This window comes from Amblyraja radiata, chromosome 20 (assembly GCF_010909765.2).
Source record: "Amblyraja radiata isolate CabotCenter1 chromosome 20, sAmbRad1.1.pri, whole genome shotgun sequence".
NCBI lineage: Eukaryota > Metazoa > Chordata > Chondrichthyes > Rajiformes > Rajidae > Amblyraja > Amblyraja radiata.
The window spans coordinates 3,094,823-3,122,759 of NC_045975.1; the positions used below are offsets into that span (position 1 = coordinate 3,094,823).

At 46.8% G+C, this 27,937-nt stretch overlaps 1 protein-coding gene and 1 long non-coding RNA gene across 3 annotated transcripts in view; both read right to left on the reverse strand.

The window, feature by feature from the left end:
- Positions 1–27,937, reverse strand: part of luzp2 (leucine zipper protein 2) — a 185,933-nt gene that overhangs the window by 102,050 nt on the left and 55,946 nt on the right. The gene's annotated exons all lie outside the window — the stretch shown is intronic.
- On the reverse strand, positions 10,518–27,485 carry LOC116984509. Its single transcript, XR_004415050.1, has 3 exons — positions 27,464–27,485; positions 25,072–25,137; positions 10,518–10,564 (listed from the first exon to the last, which is right to left on the reverse strand). It is a non-coding gene; the product is annotated as an uncharacterized LOC116984509 (long non-coding RNA).

Here is a 27,937-nt window from a genome sequence, read left to right on the forward strand (position 1 = left end):
TCTCCGCCTTTTCCTTTCTTCCCCCCCCCCCTCCGACATCAGTCTGAAGAACGGTCTCAACCCAAAACTCCATCTATTTCTTCTCCCCATAGATGCTGCCTCACCCGCTGAGTTACTCCAGCATTTTTGTCTACCTTCTTTTATCACAGAGGTCCTCTTGAGAACTAGCTGCAAAGATTAAATGCCGGCAAGAAGGGACAATTTCGTCCCAGCTGTTATCAGGCAACTGAACCATCCTACCACAACCAGAGAACAGTCCTGAACTACGATCTACCTCATTGGTGACCCTCGGACTATCCTTGATCGGTCTTTACTGGCTTTACCTTGCACTAAATGTTATTCCCTTATCATGTACACTGTGAATGGCTCGATTGTAATCACATATTGTCTTTCCGCTGACTGGTTAGCACGCAACGAAAGCTTTCCACTGTACCTCGGTACACGTGACAATAAACTAAACTGTAAACTGAAGATGCAACAAAGGGTTTGGTCTAGACTCAGAGGAGCGGAGTGTGGGGTTGATCAAGGAGGGAGATGTTGGCCCGTGAACCTTTGAAGTCGAGGATGATAAGGTCGTAAGTGATAGGAGTAGAAATAGGCCATTCGGCCCATCGAGTCCACTCCTCCATTCAATCATGGCTGATCTATCTCTCCTTCCGAACCACATTCTCCTGCCTTCTCCCCATAATCCCTGGCACCCGTACTAATCAAGAATCTATCTATCTCTGCCTTAAATATGTCCACTGACTTGGCCTCCACAGACGTCTGTGGCAAAGAATTCCACTTATTCACCACCCTCTTCAGCTTCATGGACCATTCACAAACTGAGATAGACAAAAATGCTGGAGAAACTCAGCGGGTGAGGCAGCATCTATGGAGCGAAGGAATAGGTGCGGTTTCGGGTCGAGACCCTTCTTCAGACTGATGAGCTCCACAGATGCTGCCTCACCCGCTGAGTTTCTCCGGCATTTCTGTCTACCTTCGATTTTTCCAGCATCTGCAGTTCTTTCTTAAACATTCACAGTGTGTGTGTGTGTGTGTGTGTGTGTGTGTGTGTGTGTGTGTGTGTGTGTGTGTGTGTGTGTGTGTGTGTGTGTGTGTGTGTGTGTGTGTGTGTGTGTGTGTGTGTGTGTGTGTGTGTGTGTGTGTGTGTGTGCTAATGGTGTTTTAGTACCAGCGTTGCCACACGCAGGCTTGGAACATCGTGGGGATCTTGCATTCACCTGACAGATATAGATGAAACTTGACTGAGAAAGATAAGTCTGTCAGTTACAGTGTAAGTGCCCTTTTAATGGTAAGATAAGGTTTAAATAATAAATAAGGTTTAAATAATAGGAAATAACCACCCTGCACCAAACGCTTACAAGAGTGGTGGCTGATTTGTTCTTAATTTATCGTCGCTGGAAATTTATGAGAACTACAAACACGTTATTATTGGGAATGTAAAATGTAGTTTTATTTAGACTTTAGAGATCCAGCATGGAAACAGGCCCTTGATCCCACTGAAGAACGGAGACGAGGAGCAGATTGCGGCCATTCGACCAATCAAGTCTACTCCGCCATTCATCATCACCGAGTCCTATTCTCTAGAGATGCTGCCTGACCCGGGTGTGTTACTCCAGCACTTTATGTCTATCTTATAGACAATAGACAATAGGTGCAGAAGCCAACACCGCCATTCAATGTGATCATGGCTGATCATCCCCAATCAGTACCCCGTTCCTGCCTTCTCCCCTGACTACGCTATTTTTAAGAGCCCTATCTAGCTCTCTCTTGAAAGTATCCAGAGAACCTGCCTCCACCGCCCTCTGAGGCAGAGAATTCCACAGACTCACAACTCTCTGTGAGAAAAAGTGTTTCCTTGTCTCCGTTCTAAATGGCTTACCCCTTATTCTTAAACTGTGTGGCCCCTGGTTCTGGACTCCCCCAACATCGGGAACATGTTTCCTGCCTCTAGCGTGTCCAAGCCCTTAATAATCTTATATGTTTCAATAAGATCCCCGCTCATCCTTCTAAACTGCAGAGTCCAGCCGCTCCATTCTCTCAGCATATGACAGTCCCGCCATCCTGCAATTAAATGGAGGAGTATACTTGATGGGCCGAATGGCCTAAATCTGCTCATATTACTTATGATCTTATGATCTTGTCTGACAAGTTATTGCTAATACAGTAGGTAGAGGAGGTAGTTGAGACTGGGACTATCCCAATGTAGATTAGTGTCACTCAGACTGTGGTTCCGCCCACAGGCTTATTAGAGAGCTCTCTCGCTCTCTCTCTCTCTCCCTCTCTCTGTGAGACTAGCAGTATGCATGCTGAGATGAAAGCTCTTTGAGATATCTCTGCCGAGTTGCTCATTAAAGTCTATCGATCCTAATCACATTGTGTGAACTTGGTCTTTATTCAACACCCAACATTTAAGTAACTTAGACAGGTACGTGTCTAGGACAGGTTTGGAGGGATATGGGCCAAACGCAGGCAGGTGGGACTAGTGTAGATGGGACATGTTGGCCAGTGTGGGCATATTGGGACGAAGGGCCTATTTCCACACTGTATCACTCTGTGACTCTATCTAAAAGGAATCTATTCGGTTTACGCAACATCTCAGGCAAGTGTTAAGGGCCTGTCCCACGAGCATGCGACTCCATGCGGTAAGCGCGACCTAACTTCGATCCCGGTCCCACTTCGATCGCCGGAGCCGTATGGAGTTGTGCGGAGCTGGTCCCGACATCGCACGGGGCTCCGAAAAACAGACCGTGTTCAAAAATATCCGCGCGGCGACGGCCAGCTGGCCCGCACCTGCCTCGACTCGATGCTGTACGCACACCGCCTCGACGGGCGTGCGCAGCGCCTTCGACGAGCATACGCAGCATCTTGACGCCGTACATCACGCGCGAACTTCCCGCGGACTTCACTCGAACTTCACGTCACTCACTCGACCTCCGCGCGGCCCCCGCTTCCTGTTTGGTCGCGCTCGCCGCATGCAGGTCGCATGCTCGTGGGACAGGCCCTTTAGTGTCTACAATGTGAAGATCGTAGATTTGGCAAAACTGTTAATGAACCACAAAGCAATTAATACATCATGATATCCAATAGATTTAAAGTGCAGAATTCACACAAAAAAATCACTCAATTTACTGCTGTGAATATTTTATCTTGCATTCTTTAACAATCAATTGTGCCTCAGAAGGAATCCAAACCTGCTTTTTTGTTAAAATCTATATTGTTATACTCTAGTCTATATTTTGCACGTACGTTCCATTAGCTGAGCACGGTGGCGCAGCGGTAGAGTTGCTGACTTACAGAACTCACAGCGCCAGAGACCCGGGTTCGAACCTGACTACGGGCGCTGTCTGTACGGAGTTTGTACGTTCTCCCCGTGACCTGCGTGGGTTTTCTCGGAGATCTCCGGTTTCCTCCCACACTCTGAAGACGTGCTGGTTTTGAAGGTTAATTGGCTTGGTGTAAATGGAAAAACTGTGTGTAGGATAGTGTTAGCGTGCGGGGGTTGCTGGTCGGCGCGGACTCGGCGGGCCGAAGGGCCTGTTTCCACGCTGTATCTCTAATCTAAACTATCGGCATCGTCGGAGAAGCATTGGACTTCTGCTCTCTCTAAAAATGTCTCCATTACTATTCCTTCCCAATGTTGTAATCACCTAAAGAATTAGCTAACGGGAATCGGATTATATTTAAAGTCCAGGAAAGATCAATACTATCATTAAAGTGTTATCAGATAATTGGCGTAATGTTTGATGGTTATTTATTTCCCTGCTTTGGGTACAGACTAGTGATTAAAGGAATGTGCATTCTCTCATTACCTCCATGATGATATTGTCCTTCAGCTGAGAATCTGCAGCAAATGAATGTTTAATTCAATCTCTTCTGCTGCCAAGGAAGGAACAATAAACAAATCCTCGGCAATGGTCTCTGCAAGACCCTCATTAGCATCCAACTGCTTATTATTCATTCTGCAGGCTTTACAAAGACGTCCTAAGGATATTTTTTTTTGCCCATTCAAATTAATCATTAGTCTATACATGTCAAGCTGAGACAGCGTTTGCATCCCGAGTGAGATTATTGTATTGTTGGTAAAATGCTTCTGCAGTTCAATAAAAATGCAAACAAATAATAGGACTCGCATTTGTATACGCATCGTCATGTGTCCATAACCCCATGTCCCCAGAAAAGACTAGGCTTGTATTCACTGGAGTTTAAAAGAATGAGGGGGGGATCTTATAGAAACGTTTAAAATTATACAAGGACTGGACAAGCTAGATGTAGGAAAAATGTTCCCAATGTTGGGCGAGTCCAGAACCAGGGGCCACAGTCTTAGAATAAAGGGGAGGTCATTTAAGACTAAGGTGAGAAAAAACATTTTCACCCAGAGAGTTGTGAATTTATGGAATTCCCTGCCACAGAGGGCAGTGGAGGCCAAGTCACTGGATGGATTTAAGAGAGAGTTAGATAGAGCTCCAGGGGCTAGTGGAGTCAAGGGATATGGGGAAAAGGCAGGCACGGGTTATTGATAGGGGACGATCAGCCATGATCACAATGAATGGCGGTGCTGGCTCGAAGGGCCGAATGGCCTCCTCCTGCACCTATTTTCTATGTTTCTATGTCTCTGTAACCAAGTGTTTGCACACACAAAGCTCCTACAAACAGCAACGTTACAAATCTTCATCGGTGAGACCAAGCGTAGGTTTGGCGATCTGTTCGCCCAACACCTCCGCTCGGTTCGCAATAACCAAGCTGATCTCCCGGTGGCTCAGCACTTCAACACTGTGAGCGCTGTCAGGCAGCAACTCTGCCGCTGCGCCACCGTGCCGCCCCAGTTCCTCCAGTTTGCGTGTTGCCTCACCGTGCCAATGGTGGTGCTCAGGACAAGAAGGTCAGTGTGGGAATGGGAGGGGGAAGCACCAGGGAGATCTGGCCGGCCTTGGTGGAACATCGGGCTTGTTTTAACATTTGATTTCAGAGACAATCGACAATAGGTGCAGGTGTAGTCCATTCGGCCCTTCGAGCCAGCACCACCATTCAATGTGATCATGGCTGATCATCCCCAATCAGTACCCCGTTCCTGCCTTCTCCCCATATCCTCTGACTCCGCTATCTTTAAGAGCCCTATCTAGCTCTCTCTTGAAAGTATCCAGAGAACCGGCCTCCCTGAGGCAGAGAATTCCACAGACTTCCCAGGGCAAGATCCCGCTGCATAATTCTGCAACATGAATTCAGCCATGATCACATTGAATGGCGGTGCTGGCTTGAAGGGCCGAATGGCCTACTCCTGCACCTATTGTCTATTGTCTATTGTGAGCCGAGGCTTTCATTCTGGGGTCTCTGGAGTGCTCAGATAATTCTACAGCCAGCAGTATTTCTTTGGACTAACTCTGCTTATATTTTTCTGCTATCTCCCATGGACACCCAGCTCCAGAAAACACTAAAGCATTGTCCCTAAACATTGTCTCACATGGCTGACTTTAATTCGTAGCAAGGTAAGTGGATAGACTGGCACATCATATTTCCTTCTGTGAAATAAATATATTGGACTTTTACCTTCGCTTAGAGAGTCATAGAGTGATACAGCACGGAAACAGGCCCTTCGGCCCAACTTGCCCATGCCGACCAACATGTCCCTTCGACACTAGCCCCACCTGCCTGCGTTTGGCCCATATCCCTCCAAGCCTGTCCTATCCATGTACCTGTCTAAATGTTTCTCAAATACTGCAATAGTCCCTGCCTCAACTACCTCCTCCGGCAGCTCGTTCCACATCCCCACCACACTCTGTGTAACAAAGTTACTTATAGAAGTCATTGAAACTTACAGAATAATGAAAGGCCTGGATAGAGTGGATGTGGAGAGGATGTTTCCACTGGTGGGAGAGTCTAGGACCAGAGGGCACAGCCTCAGAGTTAAAGGGCGCTCTTTTAGAAAGGAGGTGAGGAGGAACTTCTTCAGTCAGTGGGTAGTTAATCTGTGGAACTCATTGCCACAGAGGGCTGTGGAGGCCAAGTCTGTGGATATTTTCAAGACAGAGATAGACAAATTCTTGATTAGAACGGGTGCCAAGGGTTATGGGGAGAAGGCAGGAGAATGGGATTAGGAGGCAGAGATCAGCCATGATTGAACGGCGGAGTGGACTCGATGGGCCGAATGGCCTAATGCTTCTCCTATAACTTGTGAACTTGTGAAATCACTTCTGAGTTCAAAGTGTCTAATTCTTTTTTCCACACCTAGCCCAGAGTCTGGGATCGCCAAAAATATTCTTCACGAACACCGGATGGATCTTTGTTAAAGTTCATGAGCTCATAAGGGATAGGAGTAGAATCAGGCCATTCAGCCCATCAAGTCTACTCCACCATTCAATCATGGCTGATCTATCTCTCCCTCAGCCATGTTCACATTGAATGGCGGTGCAGGCTCGAAGGGCCGGATGGCCTACTCCTGCACCTATTTTCTATGTTTCCTAACCCTATTCTCCTGCCTTCTCCCTATAACCTTTGACACCCGCACTAATCAGGAATCTATCCGACTCTGCCTTAAAAATATCCACTGCCGCAGAAGGCTGTGGAGGCCAAGAATTCCACAGATTCACCACCCTCTGTGTAAAGAAATCTCCCCTCATCTCCCATGTACCTGTCTAAATGTTTCTTACTGAGCTCCAGTCTTGTTGATGATCAATCACTAGACTCTTTAAACTCCAGAAACAAACTCTCCTTCCACTATACGTATTTGTAGCGCATCATTTGTCACAGGTTTCAGCTTTCGAAAGTTAATAAACATTTATGAATTAGTGATGCCGGTAAGCCCACATGCAAATCCCAAGTCACCTGAACTTTGAGGCAAGATTTCAATCAAATTTTTGTCAAGGCTTTGAATGAAATGCCATCAAGTTCAAAGTTTGATCCTGTTATTCCCAGCACACGTGTTGCCTGACCTGTTAGTTCCTTCCATTATTTTCTTTAGTGCCCACTGTCGATAAGGCATATTGTTGCATCCGCAGGAAGATACTGCAGATTCTGGTTTAAACCGAAGATGGAGGCTAAATGCTGGAGTTACTCGAGACCTGGGTGACCTTGTACATCAGTCACTGAAAGTAAAGGCCCTGTCCCACTTTCCCGAGTTTCTCACGAGCTCTCGCGAGTTTTCCCCTTGATTCGAACTCGGGGAATGTCGGGGAATGTCGGTAGCGAGCTCATAGGAGGCCGCAGGAGTCCGTAGATGTTTCGTAGCGGCTCGTAATGCCAGCCGTAGGAACTCTGGGCATCAGGTAAGTCGAGACGTTTTTTCAACATGTTGAAAAATGTCCACGAATTTTAAAAAATAGCCCCGAGTACCTACGTACGGCCCTTACCATAATTCTCCGAGTTCGAATCAAGGGGAAAACTCGGGAGAGTTTGTGAGGAACTCGGGAAAGTGGGACAGGGCGTTAAGCATGCAGGTACAGCAGGCAGTGAAGAAAGCGAATGGCATGTTGGCCTTCATAGCGAGAGGATTTGTGTATAGGAACAAGGAGGTCCTACTGCAGTTGTACAGGGCCCTGTTGAGACCGCACCTGGAGTGTTGGGTGCATTTTTGGTCTCCAAATTTAAGGAAGGACATTCTTGCTATTGAGGGAGTGCAGCGTAGGTTCACCAGGTTCATTCCCAGGATAGACAAAAGTGCTGGAGAAACTCAGCGGGTGCAGCAGCATCTTATGGAGCGAAGGAAATAGGCAACGTTTCGGGCCAAAACCCTTCTTCAGACTCTTCAGACATTCCCAGGATGGCAGGACTGACATATGATGAAAGAATGCATTGACTGGGCTTGTATTCACTGGAATTTAGAAGGATGATTGTGGATCTTATAAAAACATGTAAAATTCTTACGGGATTGGACAGGCTAGGCGCAGGAAAAATGTTCCCGATGTTGGGAATGTACAGAACCAGGGGTCACAGCTTAAGAATAAGGGGTTGGCCATTTAGGACTGAGATGAGGAAAACCGTTTTCACCCAGAGAGTTGTGAATCTGTGGAATTCCCTGCCACAGAAGGCAGTGGAGGCCAATTCACTGGATGTTTTCAAGGGAGAGTTAGATTTAGCTCATGGGGCTAAAGGAATCAAGGGATATGGGGGGAAAGCTGGAACGGGGTACTGATTCTGGCCATGATCACATTGAATGGCGATGCAGGGGCAAAGGGCCGAATGGCCCACTCCAGCACCTATTTTCTATGTTCCTATGTTTCTAACTCAGCGGGACGGGCAGCTTCTCTGGAGAGTCGGAATGGGTGACGTTTCGGGTCGAGACCCTTAATGCATATGCATTTGGTAGATTATAAAACCATTGCTCCTTTCAGGTGAGACTGCTTTTGGTACATGGTTTAATTTTGAAACCACTAGCTAAAGTTTTACAAAAAGAGGAAATTAAAATCATACATCTGGGACTGGGATTTACTTTAGTTGAAGTATTGACTGGAAGTTCCATTTCTCCGACCTTGTCAAGGCAGTGGCCAGGTCAGCTACAAGTGCCGACATTAGGGACTTAGTTGCCATAAAACACATCCCTGCCTAAGGGGAAAAGACAGGGAGATGGGGATTGTTGTTTGCCGAGCTGATTAAAACCCAAACATTTCAGCTTGGCATTCAACTCAAATCGATCCAAGTGTAACTCATTTGGTTCAGTGTCGAGTCTCTTTACAATTTGTCCTATTCATTCGGATATGTGATAACTAAATGAGTCAGATTAGTTCCTTCTCATCTCCGGAACCTAGTATGAATACAATCTTGTCCGATGAAATGAAAGGGCCCTTGTCTCCAACAGATGCAAGTGTCTCTATCCCAATGAATGAATGCTGGATCAGTCGTGTTTAACTGAGTGTAGGTCCTTAAAACGAGTCAGTCTTGGCCAGGGAGAGCAAGAAGGATGGCTGCTGAGAGAAATTGAAATGCCAATCTTGTACGGTACAAAGTGTGGCTTTCTAAAGGGCCTGTCCCACTTACGCGATTTTTATCGGCGACTTGCCGGCACCCGTCACAGTCGCAGCAGGTGGCCAAAAGTTTCCAACATGTTGAAAATCCAGCGGCGACCAGAACAAGGTACCACTCTTTGGGCGACTACTCACGAACATACAGGGGTCACCCCACGACTATGACGGGTGCCGGCAGTCGCCGAAAAAAATCATAGGCCTTTAAGGATCATTGTTGGATCTTGTTTTGGTCTTCTAATCTGAGGAAAGACAATCTTGCCATAGAGGGAGTACAGAGAAGGTTCACCAGACTGATTCCTGGGATGGCAGGACTTTCATATGAAGAAAGATTGGATAGACTCGGCTTGTACTCGCTAGAATTTAGAAGATTGAGGGGGGATCTTATAGAAACTTACAAAATTCTTAAGGGGTTGGACAGGCTAGATGCAGGAAGATTGTTCCCGATGTTGGGGAAGTCCAGAACAAGTGGTCATAGTTTAAGGATAAGAAGGACGTCTTTTAGGACCGAGATGAGAATTTTTTTTTCACACAGAGAGTGGTGAATCTCTGGAATTCTTTGCCACAGAAAGTAGTTGAGGCCAGTTCATTGGCTATATTTAAGAGGGAGTTAGATGTGGCCCTTGTGGCTAATGGGATCAGGGGGTATGGAGAGAAGGCAGGTACAGGATACTGAGTTGGATGATCAGCCATGATCATATTGAATGGCGGTGCAGGCTCGAAGGGCCGAATGGCCTACTCCTGCACCTATTTTCTCTGTTTCTATGTTTGTAACTCTTTTGCATAAAAGGTTACTTCTAAATTTACAGATTTCTGAGATTTCTTATTATTGATTACTTGAATGAATGAATGAATGAATGAATGAATGAATGAATGAATGAATGAATGAATGAATGAATGAATGAATGAATGACACTTTATTGTCACATGTGACAAGTCACAAGGTATACAAAGAGTTGCCATGTAAAGGGCATCAATAAAGTTACAAAGTATTCCGTTCCGAGTCCTCCCTGATTTCCCACCCATCCCTCAATCCTTGTACTAATCATACTCATTTCGGGTAGGGTCCACATCCTCGTGCAGTCTTTACAGTGTGAGACGAGACCATGCACAGGCTCGGCGATCGTTTCACTGAACACCACTGCTCAGTCCGCCTAAACCTATCTTATCTCCCGGTTGCTCAGCACTTTAACACCCCCTCCCATTCCCACACTGAACTTTCTGTCCTGGGCCTCCTCCATTGTCAGAGTGAGGCCCAGCACCTCATATTCCGCTTGGGCAGCTTACACCCCAGCGGTATGAACATTGAATTCTCTAACTTCAAGTCCTTGCTTTCCTTCTCTCTTCATCCCCTCCCCCTTCCCAGTTCTCCCACCAGTCTTACTGTCTCTGACTACATTCTATCTCTGTCCCGCCCACTCCCCTGGCATCGGTCTGAAGAAGGGTCTCGACCCGAAACGTCACCCATTCCTTCTCTCCAGAGATGCTGCCTGTTCCACTGAGTTTCTCCAGTATTTTGTGTCTACCTTTGATTTAAACAAGCACCTGCAGTTCTTTCCTACACCTCCAGATTCAGGGACAGTTTCTTCCCAGCTGTTATCAGGCAACTAAACCATCCTACCAACAATGAGAGAACTGTCCTGAGCTCCGATCTACCTCATCGGTGAACCTTGAACTATCTTTGATTTGTATTTGCTGGAATTTACCTTGCACTAAACATTATTCACGCTATCATGTATCTGTACACTGTGGGCGAATTGATTGTAATCATGCATTATCTTTCCGCTGACTTGTTAGCACCAAACAAAGGCTTTTCACTGTACCTCGGTACACGTGGCAATAAACTAAACTGAACAAAATATGCTCTTCCAATGGGCCAAACGCAGGCAGGTGGGACTTGTGTAGATGGGACGTGTTGGTCAATGTGGGCATGTTTGGCTAAAGGGCCTTTAAGGTTGATTATGGCGCATATCAACTCCTACCTCGACAAGAACCTGGACCCACTGCAGTTCGCTCACCGCCACAACAGAGGTTGCGATCTCACTTGTTCTCCACTCCGCTCTGGACCACTTGGACAACAAAAACTCATATGTCAGGCTGTTATTCATTGACTCCAGCTCGGCATTTAATACAATCATCCCCTCCAAGCTGGTTACCAAACTCTCATAACTTGGTCTTTGCGCATCCCTCTGCAATTGGATCCTCGACTTCCTCATCCACAGACCACAGTCTGTCCGTATTGGTGGAAATGTGTCAGCCTCGATAACAATCAGCACGGGAGCACCTCAAGGCTGTGTGCTCAGCCCCCTGCTGTACTCACTCTATACTCATGACTGCGTAGCCGTACATAGTGCGAACTCCATCATCAAGTTCGCTGACGACACCACTGTTGTGGGACGTATCACTGATGGTGATGAGTCAGAATATAGAAGTGAGATCGACCGACTGACCAAATGGTGCCAGCACAACAACCTGGCCCTCAACACCAGCAAAACCAAGAAACTGATTGTGGACTTTGGAAGGGGTAGGATGGGGACCCACAGTCCCGTTTACATCAATGAGTTGGGGTTGGGGTTTAAAGCAGCATCTGCAGCTCCTTCCTACACAGTAAATTATCCATTAGATTTCAGGGCGAAGATCAGTCAGATAAAAGAGGATTATCAACAATATGCAACGGAATGAAAGGTAGCAAGGAGCAAAGCCGGTCATTCTACTGAATAGTTATTCTGTCTCTGCATTCTCCTGAAAAGTGAAGTGCAAAAATCAATGTTGATGATATCAATGAGATGGATTTTTTTAGCAATGATAAAATATCATAAAACCAAGTAGGTCGCCGGGGAATGATGATATTTATTGTAGCGTGTTGAATGATCCCAGAGAGGATACTGGTGAGGCTTTGACAGTCACTGTACACAGGGGATGTATCAGAGATTGGATACAGGCCATAAATTAGATACAGTCCAACATTATGTTCAGGATGTGTAGGAAGAAACCGCAGATGCTGGCTTAAACCGAAGATAGACACAAAAAAATAAAATAAAACACCTTGCCATTGTCCTGTGGTGTGGTGTATCAAGTTTTGTTCAGATTTATGGTATATTTTACAAGTTATTCACATTTAAAACTTTAAACAATTTTCACTTAACTTCTCAGTGTAAAAAATCCAAATCCAATTGCTGGCCCTGCCCACGACAATGTTGCAATCACAGAACACCGAGTCCTGGCAGAAGGTTTTTAAAGTTTAAAAAGAGGGAAGCTGAAGAGGAGGGGGAGGGAGTGTTGGTGGATAAGGGGAAATGAGCCACACCTGCGCAGTTGGGGGCTATGGGTGAGTGGTGGAATATTGTTGGGGGAACGGGTTGCATTGGGGGAACGGGTGAGTGGTGGAATGTTGCGTTGGGGGAATGGGTTGCGTTGGGGGACCAGGCGTCCCGTGTGACGGGGTCCCAACGGGTCCCACTTGGTCTAGTTCGTTCTAAATTTCTTTCTATCACCGTCCATATCTCTAGTTTCCCATTCCCCAATCTGAAGAAGGGTCTCGACCCGAAACACCACCCATTCGCTAGAGATGTTGCCCGTCCCGCTGAGTTACTCCAGCATTTTGTGTCCACCTTCAGTCCGATGTTATGTTCTATATTCAAAATGGGGTTAGAACACAAATAAACAGCAACTGACCCATTAGGCTCAGTTCCATTCCCTGTTAATTAAAGCATTTGATTCCTCGGAGTAAACTTGAGAAAGACCAGTACAATAATAATTAGCTGAATGGTATCCAACATGGATTGTGAAGTGGTGAATCATGCCCGACTAATCTCATTGCATTGTTTTGGAGAAAGTAACAGCGCAAGTGGACTGTGAAATATTCCGTGACATTTTGTCCCTTGAATTCAAATCGGATGAATGGGCATGAATCAAACACAAAGATCGAGTAATTGAGGCTAAAGCACAAGACTGCAAAGAAGTACACCGTGGCGTAGCGGTCAAGTTGCTGCCTTACAGCGCTGAGCACCAGAGACCTGGGTTCGATCCCGACCACGGGATCTGTCTGTACAGAGTTTGTACGTTCTCCCCGTGACCTGCGTGGGTTTTTTCCGAGATCTTCGGTTTCCTCTCTTACTACAAAGACGTGCAGGTTTGTAGGTTAATTGAATAGGTGTATGTGTAAATTGTCCCTAGTGTGTAGGGTAGTGTTAGTGTGCGGGGATCGCTGGTCGGTGCGGACTCAATGGGCAGAAGGGCCTGTTTCCTCGCTGTATCTCGAAACTAAACTAAGTTCACTGAGGGAGAATAAGTAATGGGTGCTTTTATCAGGAAGAGTCTATTTTTAGTTTAAACTAGCATCTGCAGTTCCTTCCCCAACAGTAAAGGGCCTGTCCCACTGTACGAGGTAATTCAAGAGTTCTCCCGAGTTTTCCCCTGATTCGAACTCGGAGAATGTCCGTAGCGGGTCTGTAGGAGTTCGTGGATGTCACGTAGCGGCTCGTACGAGTAACGGTAGGTACTCTGGAAATCCGGTAAACTGGTGACGTTTATTCAACACTGTGAAAAATGTCCACAAGTAAAAAAAATACTCGTGATGAAAAAAATTGTTACATTTCACTCGTACGAGCCGCTACGAGACATCCACCTACTCCTACGGACCGGCTACGGACATTCTCCGAGTTCGAATCAGGGGAAAACTCGGGAGAACTCTTGAATTACCTCGTACAGTGGGATAGGCCCTTTAGTCTCTCTCTATCAGTACAACAGCAAGCCTCCTGGGTGCTGGCTCGAGGGGCCGAATGGCTTGCTCCTGCACCTATTGTCTATTGTGTGTAGGGAGTGGATGAGAAAGCGGGATGACATGGAACTAGTGTGAACGGGTGATCGATGGTCGGCATAGACCAGATGGGCCGAAGGGCCTGTTTCCGTGCTATACAGCTCTATGACTCAAGAAAACAGCAGGATCTCCAAGAGCTGAAAATCGGAAAAAAAATAATTTTTTCTTCAGGATACAACAAGAGGAATACAACACAGCTCACTCTAATTTTATGTTTGGGTAATATGTAGATTAGAATATAAAAAATACAGATTCTAACGGGAAAGCGGTTAGGAATCCATCCAAACCTCATAAAATGTCCTGAACATTTTAAAGTACAAGAGAAAGAACTCACAATGCATAAAAATTAAATTGTTTTTTGATGAGCCCTGTAGTTTAAATCTTTTAGCTATTCTGTATATCCTTTTGGCACCAAAAAATTGTTTTGCACAATAACAATTTTCAGACAATGGGCAACACTTGGAAATAGATGGGGTGAGTTTAAGGGACAACATTTTCACACAGAGGATGTTTAAGAAGGAACTGCAGATGCTGGAAAAATCTAAGGTAGACAGAAATGCTGGAGAAACTCAGCGGGTGAGGCAGCATTTGTGGAACGAAGGAATAGGTGACGTTTCGTGTCGAGGTGACTTGGATAGGCTGGGTGAGTGGGCAAATGTTTGGCAGATGCAGTATAATGTGGATAAATGTGAGGTTATCCATTTTGGTGGCAAAAACAGGAAAGCAGACTATTATCTAAATGGTGGCCGACTAGGAAAAGGGGAGATGCAGCGAGACCTGGGTGTCATGGTACACCAGTCATTGAAAGTAGGCATGCAGGTGCAGCAGGCAGTGAAGAAAGCGAATGGTATGTTAGCTTTCATAGCAAAAGGATTTGAGTATAGGAGCAGGGAGGTTCTACTGCAGTTGTACAGGGTCTTGGTGAGACCACACCTGGAGTATTGCGTACAGTTTTGGTCTCCAAATCTGAGGAAGGACATTATTGCCATAGAGGGAGTGCAGAGAAGGTTCACCAGACTGATTCCTGGGATGTCAGGACTGTCTTATGAAGAAAGACTGGATAGACTTGGTTTATACTCTCTAGAATTTAGGAAATTGAGAGGGGATCTTATAGAAACTTACAAAATTCTTAAGGGGTTGGACAGGCTAGATGCAGGAAGGTTGCTCCCGATGTTGGGGAAGTCCAGGACAAGGGGTCACAGCTTAAGGATAAGGGGGAAATCCTTTAAAACCGAGATGAGAAGAACTTTTTTCACACAGAGAGTGGTGAATCTCTGGAACTCTCTGCCACAGAAGGTAGTTGAGGCCAGTTCATTGGCTATATTTAAGAGGGAGTTAGATGTGGCCCTTGTGGCTAAGGGGATCAGAGGGTATGGAGAGAAGGCAGGTACAGGATACTGAGTTGGATGATCAGCCATGATCATATTGAATGGCGGTGCAGGCTCAAAGGGCCAAATGGCCTACTCCTGCACCTAATTTCTATGTTTCTATGAGACCCTTCTTCAGACTGATGTCGGGGAGGGGGGGGAAGAAGAAAGAGGCAGAGACAGTGGGCTCACCCTAGCATTGACTTCACCAATTTCAGGTAGTCCTTGCTTTCTCCCTCCTTTCCCTCCCCTTCCCAGCTCTCCAACCGCAGACTATCTCCGCCTCTTCCTTTCTTGTTCCCGCCCCCCCCCCCCCCGCACATCAGTCTCGACCCGAAACGTCACCTATTCCTTCGCTCCATAGATGCTGCCTCACCCGCTGAGTTTCTCCAGCATTTTTGTCTATCATGACACAGAGGGTGGAGGGTTTATGATATACAAGGTGCCAGAGGAGGTAGTACTATAATTGTGAATAGGTACAAGGAAAGGAAAGATTTAGATGAATATGTGCCAAACTCGGGCAGGTGGGACTGGTGTAGATGGGGCAAACACATGTGGTTAATGAGACAGCTGGCAGCGGTAGAGTTGCTGCCTCACAGTGCCAGGGACCCGGATTCGATCCCGACTACGGGTGCTGTCTGTATGGAGTTTGCACGTTCTCCCCGTGACCTGCGTGGGTTTTCTCCAGGATCTACAGTTTCCACCCACACTCAGAAAACGTACAGGTTTATAGGTTAATTGACTTGTCCCCAGTGTGTGTAGGACAGCGTTAGTGTGCGGGGATCCCTGGTTTTATCATTTAAAAATAAATTGGATAGGTATATGGACGGGAAAGGAATGGAGGGTTATGGTCTGAGTGCAGGTAGATGGGACTAGGGGAGAATAAGTGTTCGGCACGGACTAGAAGGGCCGAGATGGCCTGTTTCCGTGCTGTAATTGTTATATGGTTATATGGTTATATGGCACAGACTCGGTGGGCCGAAGGGCCTGTTTCCGTGCTGTTTCTCGAAACTAAACTAAACAGCACCTCATATTTTGCTTGGGCAGCTTACACCCCAGCGATACGAACATTGACTTCTCTAACCCTTGCTTTCCCTCTCTCTCCATCCCCTCCCCCTTCACAGTTCCCCGCGCGCTCCGGTTTCCTCCCACACTCCAAAGACGTGCAGGTTTGCTGGTTAATTGGCTTCGGTAAAGACTGTAAATTGTCCCCACTGTGTGTAGGATAGTGCTAGCGCACGGGGGGATCGCTGGTCGGCGCGGACGCGGTGGGCCAAAGGGCCTGTTCCCGCCTTGAATCCCTAAACTTTCACAAAGACATGCTGACTCTCCCTATATAGTCTTTAGTTTTGTTTAGTTTAGAGATACAATGCAGAAACTGGCCCTTCGGCCCATCGAGTCCATGCCGACCAGGCAGCAACTCTACCATTGCGTCACCTTTCTAAATGTACATAAAACCTCTGTTGCTGAGAATTAAGATCTGATGGAATTAGGCACCAGTCTTGTTTGGTAACGAGCCAATGTTTACCTATAATTATATTTACCTATAATTATAAAACAACAGGGGACTTGATATGGCTTATCTGTCTCAGCCAAATTTAATCCAAGTCCCTCAGGTAAGGGCTTGAACTTCAAGTTGAAGATAGACACAAAAAGCTGATGTAATTCAGTGGGACAGGCAGCATCTCTGGGGAAAAGAATAGATGACGTTTCGGGTCGAGACCCTTCCTCAGACTCTCTAAAGTCTAAATGTTTTGCTCTGAATTTTATATGTTTCTATAAGGATCCCTCTCATCCTTCTAAATTCCAGTGAACACAAGCCCAGTCGACCCATACATCCATCATATGTCAGTCCCACGTCCCTAAGACGTTCGTGTTTGTAGGTCAATTGGCCCTCTGTGAAACTGCCCCTTTGGGTGGAGGGAGTGGATGAGAAAGTGGGATAGCATTGAACCACTGCGACGATTGATGGTTGGCGTGGACTCAGTGGGCCGAAGGGCCTGTTTCCACACAGCCTCAAAAAGGCAGCCAACATCATCAGAGACCAACACTATCCTGACCACACACTCATCTCGCCATTGACATCGGGAAGAAGATACAGGAGCCTGAAAATTGTAACGAGCAGGTTCAGGAACAGCTTCTTCCCTGCAGACTTCAGGCTATTAAACATGACAACAAATATGCTCTGTACTACAACACACCATTATTATTATTGCATTATACATGTATGTTTTTCAAGTATGTGTGCGTGTGTATATACACACACATTGAACTTTTTTTTCTCTCGTATATGTACTATGTTTCCATATTCTGTTGTTCTGCAGCAAGTGAGAATGTCATTGTTCTATCTGGGACACATGATAATAAAACACTCGTGACTTGACCTCTAAGGTAGACAAAAATGCTGGAGAAACTCAGCGGGTGAGGCAGCAACTATGGAGTGAAGGAAATAGGTGACGTTTCGGGTTGAGACCCTTCTTCAGACTGATGTCTGGGGAGGGGGAGGGGGGAAGAAAGGAAGATGCGGAGACAGTAGGATTGTGGGAGAGCTGGGAAGGGGAGGGAAGGAGGGAGAAAGCAGGGACTACCTGAAATTGGAGAAGTCAATGTTCATACCGCTGGGGTGCAAACTGCCCAAGCGGAATATGAGGTGCTGCTCCTCCAATTTGCGGTGGGACTCACTCTGGCCGTGGAGGAGATCCAGGACAGAAAGGTCGGATTGGGAATGGGAGGGGGAGTTGAAGTGCTGAGCCACCGGGAGATCGGATTGGTTATTGCGAACCGAGCGGAGGTAAAGTAAGGTCCGGTGAAGAAACACATCATGGCACAGGTTCATGTGCGGCATTAGTTGGTGAAGGTGAGCCGTCGTGCGTGCCTGTGATTGAGCCGACTTCTTACGTCAGGGTCTGTGTGTGTGCAGGGCATCCTGGCCCCAGACATCTGTTTCTGCTGCGCTCCAGTTGAAACAGAAATCTGTTGAATCGGACCCCAGGGAGATGTGCGTTGGTCAGCATCCATCCATCTTCAGCAACCTGGTGGACTTGCATCTGTGCCTTCTATTTGTGAAACGATATTCGTGCCAACAATTCTCCTGCCTGTCCTTTCAAATTCTTCTGAAGGCTTGGTGCATTGATGTGTTTCATTTTAGGGGGGGGGAGAGGAAAATCAGACCATCTGGTTCAGAGATACAGCGCGGAGACAGGCCCTTCGGCCCACCGAGTCCGTGCCGACCAGCGATCCCCGCACACTAACTCTATCCTGCACACACACTGGGAACAATTTACAATTTTACCAAAAGCCAATCAACCTAGGGTACACAAAAATGCTGGAGAAACTCAGCGGGTGCAGCAGCATCTATGGAGCGAAGGAAATAGGCGACGTTTCAGGGCCGAAACCCTGAAGGAAATAGGCAACGTTTCGGGCCGAAACCCTGAAGGTACACAAAATAGGTACACGAAACCCAGAAGATACACAGAGGTATGGAAAATCGAAGGTACACAAAAATGCTGGAGAAACTCAGCGGGTGCAGCAGCATCTATGGAGTGAAGGAAATAGGCAACGTTTCGGGCCGAAACCCTGAAGGGTTTCGGCCCGAAACGTTGCCTATTTCCTTCAGGGTTTCGGCCCCGAAACGTTGCCTATTTCCTTCGCTCCATAGATGCTGCTGCACCCGCTGAGTTTCTCCAGCATTTTTGTCTACCTTCGATTTTCTGCAGTTCCTTCTCAAACAACCTACAAAACTACACTGGGGACAATTTACAATTCACCAAAGCCAATTAGCCTACAAACCTGCACGTCTTTTGGAGTGCGGGAGGAAACCGGAGCACCCGGAGAAAACCTGCGCAGGTCACGGGGAGAACGTACAAACTCCGTACAGACAGCACCGGTGGTCGGGATGGAACCCGGGTCTCTGTCGCTGTGAGGCAGCAACTCTACCGCTGCGCCACCGTGCCGCACGCCCTTGTATTCAATGTGCGTAGGTTGGCATAATGAATATATACTACTTTACTATCAAAAGCCTAACGCAGTCTGCACCTGTAATCATATATCTCCTGGGGAACTCATTCCTTTTCGTGCTGCATTTTCCATTTCACTCTGACAAAGTGTTTTATTTTAATGGGATCATTTGCCTTTTGATCTTTCTCGGCTTTCACTGGTAATAATATTTCTTCGCAATAACCTCTTTTATCTCTCGAGTCAGATGGTTGAACAGTTTTCCCCCGGTGCTGGATTGTAGGTTGGTGCAGTGGCCATTTATATCAATGCCTGCCTCAGGTCCCTCTGTGATTTGTATCCCACCAAACTCCATGGAAAACAACCATTCTCCCGACACCGTCAACCAACGGAGACCAAAACTGCTGGTCGCACATCAAGCCAATCATCATCTCCCGAAGAAGGCGTACATTTTTCAAGGTACATTTACAAAATGGTGTCAAGTTGGCAAAAGGGGAAGTACAACGGGATCTGGGGGTCCTTGTTCATCAGTCAATGAAAGTAAGCATGCAGGTACAGCAGGCAGTGAAGAAAGCGAATGGCATGTTGGTCTTTATAACAAGAGGAGCAAAGAGGTCCTTCTGCAGTTGTGTGGAGCCCTAGTGAGACCACACCTGGAGTATTGTGTGCAGTTTTGGTCCCCTAATTTGAGGAAGGACATTCTTGCTATTGAGGGAGTGCAGCGTAGGTTTACAAGGTTAATTCCCGGGATGGCGGGACTGTCATATGCTGAGAGAATGGAGCGGCTGGGCTTGTACACTCTGGTGTTTAGAAGGATGAGAGGGAATCTTATTGAAACATATAAGATTAAAACATATAAGAACGTACAAATTCCGTCCAGACAGCACCTGTAGTCAGGATTGAACCCGGGTACCTGGCGCTGTGAGGCAGCAACTCTACCACTGTGCGGTGACATGGTGGCACAGTGGCGTGTAGCAGGTGGAATAACAGTATTTCTTGATCTTTCTCAGCAGTCTCACTCAATGTCGCTCATCGCCTTTAGTGTCGCTCCCTCTGTCTCTCTCCTACTGGTTATTTATTCATATGGGAAAGATGTTGTTAAGCTGGAACGAATGTAGAGAAGACAGACACAAAGTGCTGGAGTAACTCAGCGGGACAGGCAGCATCTCTGGAGAGAAGGAATGGGTGACGTTTTGGGTCAAGACCCTTCTTCAGACCTTCTTCAGGGTCTCGACCAAACGCGTCACCCATTCCTTCTCTCCAGTGATGCTGCCTGTCCCGCTGAGTTACTCCAGCATTTTGTGTCTCTCTTTGGTGTAAACTAGCATCTGCAGTTCCAGCCAACACATAAATGTAGAGCAGATTTAAGGGCCTGTCCCACTTGGCGATTTTAACGGCGACTGCCGGCATCATTGACTGACGTATCGTCATCGAAAGTCGCGGCGTGACGCGGCGTGACGATGTATCGACGCGCGGTGTTTTTTCAAGTGTCGCAACTTTTTTTTTATCGCCGCTGGATTTTGAAATGACGCAAGCAGTCGCCGAAAAAAATTGCCAAGTGGTACAGGCGCTTTAAGAATTTACTCCAATTGGCGATTTGATAGACTCCGATCCCCGCACATTAACACTATCCTACACACAGTAGCGGCTATTTACAATTCTATCGAAACCGATAAACCTATAAAACTGTACGCCTTTGGCGTCTGGGAGGAAACCGAAGATCTTGGAGAAATGCCACGCGGGTCACGGGGAGAACGTAAGCGCAGAGTACTCGGTTAATTCCGGGGATAAAAAGGTCGAGATGTGAAGAGACATTAAGCAAGTTGCCGATTCCCGTGAGGGTATCGAAGAAAAAGGGGAAAACATCGATAGTTCTGAGTTGGGATAGAAAGGTTGGCTTGAAGGAGGATATTTCCCCCGTGACGTTCGCTGAAACCAGTGTGTTTGGTTACAGAATAACTCAAGACAGAGATGAGGAGGAAATGTCTTCTATCAAAAGGTCCAAACATTGTTGAAATTCTCCACCCAGAGGGTTGGAGCTGAAAACCATTGAGTATCTTCGAGGTGGAGACTGATAAACACTTGAACTACAAAAGAGAAACGTGACACAGAGAGAATGCAAGAAGGAACAGAAGTGTGAAAACAAACGCACACCTCCAGATTCAGGGACAGTTTCTTCCCAGCTGTTATCATTCAGTGATTTAGCGGGATCGATATCATTAAATAAGTGTTGGGGCTAATCTCTTGTGTACATGGAAGTTATGCCGAAGTAGCCCTCTCTATCGTAGTGCGGAAGGGAGTGGCATTTGGTAAATAAGGGTATAAGGAACAATAGACAATAGACAATAGGTGCAGGCCATTCAGCCCTTCGAGCCAGCACTGCCATTCAATGTGATCATGGCTGATCATCCCCAATCAGTACCCCGTTCCTGCCTTCTCCCCATATCCCCTGACTCCACTATCTTTAAGAGCCCTATCTAGCTCTCTCTTGAAAGCATCCAGAGAACCGGCCTCCACTGCTCTCTGAGGCAGAGAATTCCACAGACTCACAATTCTCTGTGTGAAAAAGATTTTCCTCATCTCCATTCTAAATGGCTTACCCCTTATCTTAAACTATGGCCCTGGTTCTGGACTCCCCCAACATCGGGAACATATTTCATATTTCCTGCCTCATGTGTGTCCAACCCTTAATTATCTTATATGTATCAATGATATCCTCTCATCCTTCTAAACTCCAGAGTGTACAAGCCCAGCCGCTCCATTCTCTCAGCATATGACAGTCTCGCCATCCCGGGAATTAACCAGCTGAATAACTCCAGCTTTTTGTGTCTATCATTGCTGTAAACCAGCATCTGCAGTTCCTTACTACACATCTTCTATCCACATTGGAGAAATACTCAGAAATTATCATTCACTGGTTGAAAAATTATTTAGTATGCATTCAGTAAAATACACATGCATTAGACTTTGGAGATACAGTGCAGAAACAGGCCCTTCATCCCACTAGGTCCATGCTGATCGGTGATCACCCTATACACTAGCACCATCCTACACACACTGGGGAAAATGCACAATTTACAGAAGCCAATTAACCTACAAACCCGCACGTAATTGGAGTGTGGGAGGAAACCGGAGCACCCGGAGAAAACCCACGCGGTCACAGGGAGAACGTGCAAACTCCGTACAGACAGCACCCGCAGTCGGGATCGAACCTGGGTCTCTGGCGATGTGAGGCAGCAACTCTACTGCAGTAACACCGTGCTAACGTTGCTCACTTCTAATTTCTTCGAAACGTAGAATTAGGCCATTCGGCCCATCGAGCCTGCTTGCCATTCATGGCTGATCTATCTCTCCCTCTCATCCACGTCCCCCTTCCTTCTCCCCGTAACCTTTGACAAAAGAGCCAGTGGCGAGCACAATTTGAGTTCTCCTCTCTGTACGTGCATTGCCCGACTTGTGAAACTGCTGGAGGAAACAACTAGTGGGCAAATGAGAGGGGAAAAGATGCAGGACTAACTCAGCAGGTCGGGCAACATCTGTGGAGAAAAGCATAAGGCGATGTGCACGCTGACATAGAAACATAGAGAATAGGTGCAGGAGTAGGCCATTCGGCCCTTCGAGCCTGCACCGCCATTCAATATGATCATGGCTGATCATCCAACTCAGTATCCTGTACCTGCCTTCTCTCCATACCCCCTGATCCCTTTAGCCACAAGGACCACATCTAACTCCCTCTTAAATATAGCCAATGAACTGGCCTCAACTACCTTCTGCGGGAGAGAATTCCAGAGATTCACCACTCTCTGTGTGAAAAAAGTTTTCCTCATCTCGGTCCTAAAAGATTTCCCCCTTATCCTTAAACTGTGACCCCTTGTTCTGGACTTCCCCAACATCGGGAACAATCTTCCTGCATCTAGCCTGTCCAACCCCTTAAGAATTTTGTACGTTTCTATAAGATCCCCCCTCAATCTTCTAAATTCTAGTGAGTACAAACCGAGTCTATCCAGTCTTTCTTCATATGAAAGTCCTGACGTCCCAGGAATCAGTCTGGTGACCATCGATAAACTGTTCATACTAGTTCTGTGTTATCTCATTTTCTCATCCACTCCCGACACACTTGGGGCCAATTCGCGGAGGGTCGATTAACCTACAAACCCGCACGTCTTTGAGATGTGGGAGGAAACCGGAGCACCCGGAGGAGACCCACACAACTCCCAAGAATGTGCAAACTCCACACAGACAGCATTCGAGGTCAGGATCCGAGGGGCTAGAAGGGAGAGATAGAACAGCCATGATTGAGTGGGCCGAATGGCCTAATTCTACTCCAATTCCTCATGAGGATGGAAGCCTGGGTCTCTGGCGCTGTGAGGCAGTGACTCTACCAGTGTGAAACCATTGTGCCACTCTGCAGTTTATTAACACAAATCGCATCATTCCGTTGACTCTGTTAAGTACAAAACTGTCCAGAATATCTTCCCATGGTAGGATAACATATATTACAATATTTGCAGCTTTTCATTCTTTAAAAAGATAATTTAGTGTCGAGGTTTAAATGATATCTCCAGCTGGCTCTGCCACCAATCATTCTGAATGAGCTACCAAGACACTTTGTCACGGGAACAGCTTTGAAATGAGTCACACAAATGAGGCTCCGGGGAGATGAATTTCATAAAAATAATGCATCGGAGATTCACATCATAACTTTTCATGGACTAACTGGGAAGCTGGTTGCTGGGAAATTAGATAATTAATGGTTCATCCCTCATTTGGTTCAGCTGCCTCTGACATTAATTCAGACATAATGCAGGTGGACAATGTCCACATCATTAACAGTGGTTTAGAAGTTGTCCACAGTGCAGGCAGGTTGCTCATTGCAGGATAATGGTAGGTGTGTGGAAAGGTCAAATCTTTATTACATTCAAGGTTCAGCAGCGCAGGAATTTGGAGCTTAGAGGGAGTACAGAGAAGGTTCACCAGACTGATTCCTGGGATGTCAGGACTTTCATATGAAGAAAGACTGGATAGACTCGGCTTGTACCCGCTAGAATTTAGAAGATTGAGGGGGGATCTTATAGAAACTTACAAAATTCTTAAGGGGTTGGACAGGCTAAATGCAGGAAGATTGTTCCCGATGTTGGGGAAGTCCAGAACAAGGGGGTCACAGTTTAAGGATAAGGGGGAAATCTTTTAGGACCGAGATGAGGAAAACATTTTTCACACAGTGAGTGGTGAATCTCTAGAATTCTCTGCCACAGAAGGTAGTTGAGGCCAGTTCATTGGCTATATTTAAGAGGGAGTTAGATGTGGCCCTTTGGCTAAAGGGATCAGGGGGTATGGAGAGAAGGCAGGTACAGGATACTGAGTTGGATGATCAGCCATGATCATATTGAATTGCGGTGCAGGCTCGAAGGGCCGAATGGCCTCTACTCCTGCACCTATTTTCTATGTTTCTATGTTTCCCAGCAATGATGACATGGGTAGACAAAAATGCTGGAGAAACTCAGCGGGTGAGGCAGCATCTATGTAGCGAAGGAAATAGGCAACGCTTCGGGCCAAAACCCTTCTTCAGACTGATGTGAGGGTGGGGAGGCGGGAAGAAGAAAGGAAGAGGAGGAGCCAGTGGGCTGAGGGGGAGCTGAGAAGGGGAGAAGACAGTGAGGATTACCTGAAATTGGAGAAGTCAATGTTCACACCGCTGGGGTGTAAACTGCCCAAGCGAAATACGAGGTGCTGCTCCTCCAATTTGCGGTGGTCCTCACACTGGCCATGGAGGAGGCCCAGGACAGAAAGGTCGGATTGGGAATGGGAGGGATGACATGGGTTTAAGTCGGGTGGTGAGAGAGGTTTCCTACATGTGGGCTCTGGCTGAATCAAAGAGTAACGCAGACTTAATTTGGTCAAAAATGGTACAGAAGTGTGAAAACGCACACCTCCAGATTCGGGGACAGTTTCTTCCCAGCTGTTATCAGGCAACTGAACCATCCTACCACAACCAGAGAGCAGTCCTGAACTACTATCCACCTCATTGGTGACCCTCGGACTATCCTTGATCAGACTTTGCTGGCTTTACCTTGCACTAAACATCACTCCCTTATCATGTATCTGTACATTGTAAATGGCTCGATAGTAATCATGTATTGTCTTTCCGCTGACTGGATAGCACGCAACAAAAGCTTTTCACTGTACCTCGGTACACGTGACAATAAACTAAACTGTAAACCGATTTGGTTGGAGAGGTTACTATGATTATCTCTTTCGTCAAGAAAGAATTTGACGTTGATAATTTGAACTCCAGTGTTGTTTGTTTGCCTCGGGCTGAATGAGTCGTGTAGTTTGTGCAGCAATGTGCAGCATTTATTACATATTCAATGAGATCCTGGGCAGGGGGTGGATGTGGGAACGGAAGCATTTGCCTAGATTTGAGAGTTTGTTGTTTTAAAGGGTTTGCTTTAAATTAACAATCAATGATCTCAAGTCCACATCTGTACTGACATTTTATAGCATTCACCCGTTTCGAAACCAGATGATCTACAACAAATTGTGAGCAATTTTGGGCCCCCTATCTGAGGAAGGAAGTGCCGGCTGTGGAGTGGGTCCAGAGAAGGTTCACAAGAATGATCCCAGGAATGAGTGTGTTAAGGGCCTGTCCCACTATCACGAGGTAATTCACATATTCTCCTGAGTTTTCCCCCGATTCAAACTCGCAGAATGTTTGTAGCGAGTCTGTAGGAGGCCGTAGGAATTCGTAGATAGATCGTAGCGGCTCGTTATGCTAGCCGTGGGTACGCATGGCATCAGGTAAGTCGGGACGTTTTTTCCAGCCTGATGAAAAAAGCCGCAGTAGAGTTGCTGCCTTACAGCTCCAGAGACCCCAGTTCGATCCCGACTATGGGTGCTGCCCGTACGGAGTTTGTACGTTCTCCCCTTGACCTGCGTGGGTTTTCTCCCAGATCTTCGGTTTCCTCCCACACTCCAAAGACGTGCAGGTGTGTAGGTTAATTGTCTTGGTGTAAATGTAAAATTGTCCCTAGTGTGTGTAGGACAATGTCAAGGGCCTGTCCCACTTGGCGATTTTTTTCGGCGACTGCCGGCATAATTGACTGACGTATCAGGTCACCGAAAAAGTCGCGGCGTGACGCGGCGGTCACGTGGCGTGACGCCGTATTGACGCTCGGTTTCCTCAAGTGTCGCAATATTTGTTTTGTCGCCGCTAGATTTTGAAATGTTCAAAATCTTTCAGCGACCCTGACACGTTAGTCGATGACGCCGGCAGTCGCCGAAAAAGTGGCCAAGTGGGACAGGCCCTTTAGTGTGCGGGGATCGCTGGTCGGTGTGGACTCGGTGGGCCCAAGGGCACGTTTCCGCGCTGTATTCTCTAAACTAAAGTAAAACTAATTTTTAATGAATTGATTCATTTCACTAGAGAATGCCGTTTCAATCCCAGCAGAGTGCGTTCCTCTGCCTCACTGCGCAGGTGAATCTGGTTTAGGGAGACTTTATCTTGGGTAACTAAATAGAACGGCATAGAGGTCCACTCGTTGTGTAAATGCTTGGTTTAATAATCAACCAATACAACCCAGTCGCTCACGAGCGCATCAGGTTAATATTTAACTATTACTGCGCCTTCGCCCGTGAGCACACACACACGGGTTAAACTCCAACCGCCAATCCTTCAAATTCCAACCGCCCCCCTGACCGCGTGATTGCTCGGCCCAGATCACGCCCGGTCCACGCGAGACTTCGAGCCCGACCATCGACGGTGCGATACCAAAATGGTTCAGGCTGCCACATCTGTGCATTTTGTATTCTGACACTTTGATTAGATGTTTTTGATGTTCCTTTCCAATCTGAACTTGATCAGATTGTTTGTTTCCAATCAACGGTTTGTGCAGCCCTCCTGACAGTTGGAGTTGTTACGAGATATGTATCTTTTGTATTTCCATCTGGTGCTACCAGCTATCCTTTCAATCCATTTGACAGGATCGCAGAGCGGAAAAAACGCATAGCTGCTTTCAATCATATTCCCCTTTAATCATTATTTTATATCCCCACATCTTGGGATAAGTCTCCAAATCCAGTGTTCATCATCAGTTCTTTTAGTTTAGTTTAGAGATACAGCGCGGAAACAGGCCCTTCGGCCCATCGAGTCCGTGCCCACCAGCGATTCCCGCACATTAACACTATCCTATACACACTAGGGACATTTTACACTTACAGTATACCATGCCAATTAACCAATTCTGTTAACCCTTGCTGTCTCCTCCCTTTCCTACAGGGCTCCTCCTCCGCTGAGTTTCTCCAGTATTTTTGTCTACCTTCGATTTTCCCGCATCTGCAGTTCCTTCTTAAACAATTAACCTACAAACCTGAAGAAGGGTCTCGACCCGAAACGTCACCCATTCCTTCACTACAGAGATGCTGCCTGTCCCGCTGAGTTACTCCAGCATTTTGTGTCTGTCTTTGGTTTAAACCAGCATCTGCAGTTCCTTCCTGCACATTTTGTCTGCACGTCTTTGGAGTGTGGGAGGAAACGGAAGATGTCGGAGAAAACCCACGCAGGTCACGGGGAGGACGTACAAACTCCGTACAGACAGCATCCGTAGTCGGGATCGAACCTGGGTCTCCGGCGATGCATTCGCTGTAAGGCAGCAACTCTACCGCTGCGCCACCATGACCTCCCATCACGGAAAGAACACTTGGACAGGTACATGGATAGGAAGAGTTTAGAGGGAATATGGGCCAAACATGGGGAGGTGAGACTCGTGTCGATGGGACATGTTGGTCAGCATGGGCTAGTTGGGCTGAAGGGCCTGCTTCCAATCTGTGTGACTCTGTAACTC